This window comes from Micropterus dolomieu, linkage group LG03 (genome assembly GCF_021292245.1).
Source record: "Micropterus dolomieu isolate WLL.071019.BEF.003 ecotype Adirondacks linkage group LG03, ASM2129224v1, whole genome shotgun sequence".
NCBI lineage: Eukaryota > Metazoa > Chordata > Actinopteri > Centrarchiformes > Centrarchidae > Micropterus > Micropterus dolomieu.
This window is the reverse complement of record NC_060152.1, coordinates 24,300,045-24,306,587: the sequence shown is the minus strand read 5'-3', so window position 1 is coordinate 24,306,587 and position 6,543 is coordinate 24,300,045.

The window sequence follows — 6,543 nt, the reverse complement described above, 5'->3', positions numbered from 1 at the left end:
CTATACCCTCAGTTTACAGGCGCTCTATCTCACTGCCACTCCACCACACTCGAGGACTGTGAGTGCAGATTTCTGGCTCCACAGGGATGCAGTGATTTGCAGGGATGGAGTAGTGAGAATAAGCCTGAGCTGAAATGAAACCAAACTACTGTGGAAAACCTCAGAGATAAATCCACAGGGAAGAAATATAACATCCTCGCCTTCAGGCAACAAAAATGCTTCTGAAATATCTTTTCTTGGAGGCCGTTGAAGGGACTTTTCCATTCACTTTAACAGCAAACATCTCCTCATTCATCATCTAATCGACAAATATCGATTTAGCTGGAGAAATAATGAACCTTACTTGAAAACACTGGCACCCTACCACCCACTGTTTCTGCCGTGGCTGAAAAAACTGACAACCTGCGTGACTAACATGTGGTCAACATTGATGAATAAGCACAAGTCCTCATGTTTCCTTCAAATTCTGATCGAATTGGACTTTATTGCCAATAAGTCTAACACGCTGGCAGGCACTTCCTTTAAACAATGTGAGCCAGAGATTAATAACAGTCATATGGAGAGAGCTGTTTGTTTTGACCCCTCACCTTTCTGTGTGGCAAAGCAAGTTATCATCTCAGTCCTGAGCCAGTGGATGTCTCCGTGTGTCGAAGTGGATTGTCTGTCCTTGCATCACTTTAATTGCATTTTATCTTTGATATGCAAAGAATTCTCTGCTTCAGGGTTTGTTTGTTTTTTTTAGATTATCTTCATAACACTTTTGCTTTAATAATGAGCAGAGTGGTGATTGACAGGGCTCTGGGAGACTGTGGATGTGACATATGGCACGGTGGGCTGCATTTTACATCCTGAATAACATGTTTCTTATCTCCCCGAACCACTTAAGAACCATTATTTCAATGCATTTTGTAGTGGGGGAGAAAGGGAGAAAGACAGACAGCTACAATTTAGATTCATAGCTTGACTCCTTATTGACCCGGCTGTCCACAAACTACACACTGCGTCCCTGCGGCCGCTGGATTTATTACCCGTTTACCATCACACCAAGGTCACATTCTAAGAGGCAACTGGGTCAGCTATAAGGGCTTCCTGGGAAGCATCATGAAATGTTTTCACTAATGAAGCCTCTTACTACACACCTTCTGTATTAACCTTCTGGCGCCTTATGGATTTTCTCTTCTTGTTATCACATCGGTCTTTGAAGAATCTCGTCAGAGAATTTATTTTATTGCAAAATAGTTACTAGATTGTTTGTGAAGAATCAAATACATGCAGCTATATCCACACCACAGTCCAATCTAATATATTTGAGTAATATTCCAAATACATATTATATATTCATTTAGCCATCAACTGAAAAGTTACCAAATAACCCCCATGTCTCTGACCATCAAGAGCACTGGTGGATCTCATTTCCTGAGCAGCCTGGCGGTCATTGACTGTTGATCCATGATCATTTTTCAGTGAAACCCTTGAAAAGGCTGACAATAATTGTGTCTCACCTGTTAGTTACTTTATGTGCTAACTTACCAAATTAAGGACTTTGGATAACATTTTAAAAACTGGAGGTCATTATCCAAATTTAGCAGCAGCATGTAGGTGATTTTAAAGCCCTATGTATGCATGTATGCAAAAGATGGTCTGAATGCACAAATGCAAGGGTATCCATGTATATCTGTGTGCCTAGGTGCATAAGCAAATGCACACATGTCCCCTCAGGTCCTGTGTGCCCTTTATTAGCACCAAGTTGATTCTATTCAGCTTGGCTAGTGATTAAACCTTTTCATGGCGGGGAACTTTCACACCGCTGTGAACTGTGTGAGGTGATTAAAGGCTGCTCAATTTGTAGTCCAGTCCCACTGCTATTCTTCCTCATTGATCTTTTTCAGGCCCTTGAAGTGAGAGCTGGTCGCAGCAGGCTTCTCTCAATGAAATAAGACAGGATATATACTCTGCACTTCTCCTACTGTCTCTCTGCTCTCATGTCAGCAAACATTTCACAGACATGTATCCAGTCAACAACTAAAATTAGCTGCTACATATGGTTGGTATTTAATAAAGTTCATGTGATTAACTTGGTTTGTTTGATATTGGTATATGAATTAAATTAAGCTCTTTTATGTTGTGTTATTATGCATGAATATAAATTGTTGTGTATGCTCAGAGAGCCAAACTTTTTAATATATGATATATTACTCAAGAGGACCATGCAGACCATGAAATTGTAAAAAAAAAAAAATTAAAGGTTGGCAAATGTACATTAAATAAAAAATGGAAGCCCTGTAGAATAGAGTCTTCAAAGAATTGCACTGCTTTGCCACAATTTAAGAAAAAAATTTTGACTAACTAAAGAGAGGGAAACTTTTTCATTTCCCCTTTGTTTTAACAATTATCCTAAAACCATGCTAAATGCTAACTCCAGCATGCCTACATGCTCACAATGACAACGGTAATATCCATCCATCCATCTATCATCAGCCGCTTATCCTGCGTACAGGGTCGCGGGGGGCTGGAGCCAATCCGAGCTACAATGCTAACATGCTGATGAAAATTTAAAAATTAGATACAGCTTCACACAGTGAACTCACTGAGTTGCGCCTAAGGCTTGAAGAAGAACTGTAGAAGTCCTTTGGATGAGGGACGAAACGTCTTCCAGTATCTTCAACCAAGTCCAGTTGCCCTTGATTTTAACCTTCGTTGGATAAGGCTTCTTCATGTTCTGAGGCAAAATCTGTTGTTCACAAAAGAAAATAATGGTAAAGTCATCTTAGTGTGCGGTGACAGTTGCTGTGCATTTGGAATTTCTTGTTTCTGAACATGCTGATGTTAAGTAAGAATAATGTTTAATGGGAGTGAATCGATGTCAATATCATTGTAAAGACTATGAGTCACTTTTATATTACAATTTGTAAACACAAAACACAATCTCCAAACACATTTGAAATCCCCAGTCAAAAGTTTCATGATCCACAAATATATAACACGATCCACATCTATTCATAGAGTAGAATTATAATTTGGTCATAAAGCAAAATTAATTAAGAATTTCACCTAATGGTGGTATAGATGAAAAATCCGTACAATTCTTGAATGAAACATGACTGTGTGTACCAAATTTCATGGCAATCCATCAAATAGTTGTTGAGATGTTTCAGTCTAGACCAAAGAGTTGGACAGACCAAAACATGGCAAAAAACATTGAAACCTAGAAGAGTGGTTGATCCTGCCTCTGGGGCTTTTGATGCGTCTCCATTTTTTCTGGCAAAAGTGTTTTGGGGAAGGAAGCTTTCCCTATCCGAACTGAGAGTGTGAGGATGGAGTGTGTTGTACAGTAATTGTCCAGATTTTAAAGCCCTCTAAGATAAATTTATGATTTTGGTCCACTTAAATGAGACTGACTTGAATTGATTCCACAGCTAAAACACTTTCACCCACTGCATAGAGACAAGAAAAGGCCGGGAGAAAGGTTATTAAATCACCCATGCTTGATGGCAAAACTCTTCCCTAAAGGAGTTTCGAGGCTAACAAGTGCTTTTGGGACAAACAGCAAAGGCTGACTGTGGTAATTCTCCAATATCAGATTTCATCAAGCAGCAGATGTATTTTTATTGCAAGTCATTACTGCTGTCATACTTATTAGCATAGAAATGGTTTCTATACCTACGGAGACCTAAAAGTTATTGCGTTTGTAATTGAACCTGATCTCTGCTCTGTGATTGAGATGTTCCAACACACACGCGTTGCTGTACACACAAGGTGGAGAGCATATTTTGCTCACACACGAATGCGCATACACACATACACCACAAGTGATTTGTCTCTGTTCTTCTCCTTTAGTAACAATTCTTTTTCTAATATATTAATACCAATAGTAGTAAAGAAAGGACAAGAGAAAAACAAACAGGAAAGATGAATATGATGATAATCATGGCATCTATAACGGTGATGATGATCATGTCATCGTGTCAGACCTGACAACATCCCCCGTCACACCACTGACCGGCCACAGTCCCCCACCTCCTCCCCCTCTCTTACCATCCTAGAGAGGGATGTCAACAGACTGTTCAGGAGGCAGAAACCTCGCAAAGCAGCTGGACCGGATTCTGTCTCCACATCCACCCTGAAGCACTGCGCCAATCAGCTGTCTCCAGTGTTCACAGACATTTTTAACACCTCACTGGAGACATGCCATGTGCCAGCCTGCTTGAAAGTCTCCACCATCATCCCTGTCCCCAAAAAACCAAGGACCACTGGACTAAACGACTACAGACCCGTCGCCCTGACAGGTGATTGGCCGCAATCTTCCTTCTCTTCAGGACATGTACGCCTCCACACTTTACAACAACACTCAACTGTGCTTTATGCTCATGTTGCCAATTTTTGCACATACTTGTCAGCATTGTATTATACTATTATTGTATCTTTTTATATTTTTTGTATACTTGTAAACATTTTTTGATCTCCTTATTTTTTATATATTTATATTACTATTTATGTTGTGTACTGTAAGCACCAATTCATGCCAAAGCAAATTCCTATTATGTGAAAATGTACCTGGCAATAAACCCGATTCTGATTCTGATTCTGATTCTGATTCTGATTCTGATTGATCAACACATTAATGTCCTCTGACATTGTTTGGATGATTAAACAACATTGATGATTGATAGACATCACTGACCATTTTGAATGATATCCTTAAATCCTCGATCACACAGATGAAATTAGAGAAATACAAATAATCAATTTTGTTATTTGCAATTGCAAAAGGAATTCAAAAAACAAATATTGTTTTTTACAAGGATGTGTCTTCATTATTAAATAAGAAGATAAGATATAACTTTATTAATCGCCCGTAGGGGAAATTTCGGTCGACATAGCAGCACAAAGGAATATAAAAGAACAGATGCAGTATTATAGAAGTATTAACACGCTATTTACACTATTCAATCAATAATAATTATTTACAACCATTTGCAACCAGATAAATGTCTGAAGTATACTTAGGAAAATCCCTCAGTTTGGTGCGGTGGTGTTGTGGAGCTGATGGCACAAATGAGCCTCCAAAGCCCTTTGAGGCTCGAGGCTGGATGAGTCTGTGGTTGAAGGTGCTCCTGAGCTGCCTCAGCTCAGCATAGAGAGGATGAGAGTGGTTGTCCATGATGGTTTTCAGCTTCCCTCTCATCCTCCTCTCAGTCACTGCCTCTACACTGTCCAGTTCCATCCCCACCACTGAGCTGGCCTTCCTCATCAGCTTGCCCAGTTTGTTGGCGCCACAAGTCCCGATGCCACCTCCCAGCACACCACAGCAAAGAAGATGGTAGAACATCCGTAGCAGCCTGGTGCACACATTGAAGGACCTGAGCCTCCTCAGGAAGAACAGCCTGCTCTGTCCTTTCCTTTAGAGGGCCTCTGTGTTGTCTGTCCAGTTCAGTTTATTGTTGAGTTGCACCCCAGGAACTTGTAGGTGTCCACCATCTCTACTCCTTCACCCCTTTTACAACAGGGGTGTGGGGCCTCTTCTACTCATTATTATCATTTCCAAGAAAGAACACAATATTAGTTTTCTGTAGAAGATGGTAATTCACTCTGAATTTTAACAGGGTCACAATCGGGTGGGAGCTTTCTGTTGCTGGCACTCAAATTTATGTGACAAGTCCTTATGAGCGTAGCACATCACAGAAATTATTGCTGGGAACAGGAGCAGATCATTTATTGTGGCCTTATTGGCATTTTTGCAGATATGTTATAATGAGATTCAAAATGAGGCAATAAGATCTTCAGATCATCCCCAGGAGCATGGATCTGACTATGGCAATGCGGGTCTGTCAGGCTGTCAGTCTATCTGTCCACCACTTTGATAGATAGCTATTCAGCCAGGGATTTAGGACCATTTGTAAAGTCTATGATCTGAGTAAATTAATGATATTGGAGTTTACATTTGAAATAGATACATTTGGAGCTATCCTGGTCTGACCTCAAAGCCTCATCTGAATTTGTAAATTGTACTATGAAAGCTCTGTGAGCTATGAATGTATCTGTTAATCACGTAAATTACATGACACATTATAATCAACATAAAGGTCAGCCCATAGCATGAGAATTTAATAATTGGGAACAACTCCCATGCCATTGACGACTCAATACCTAGACTACTTTTAGTAGAAGGCATGTTTTAACGAATAATGGGAAATACACTGGTTGAGAGTCTGATAGTAAGTTTGATACCACTCTCATATCTGTCTGTATGAAGTTGATTAGCTTAGCACAAAAACTGGAAAAGTGGGGAATACTAGCCTAGTACAGTCTATAGCAAAATGTGCCCACCATGCACCACTAAAGCTCACAAATTAACACATTACATTTGTTTAATCTGTACAAAAAACAAAGTGTTAAAGTGAAAATTTGCAGTTGCAGGGGGTTATGTGCAGGACTAGTCAGCTAACCTAAGCTGACTGGCTGCTGGCTGTAGCTTCTCATGCAACTTTCAGCAAGAAAGTAAATAAGTACATTTCACCAAATATGGAACTGTTTATATAACTT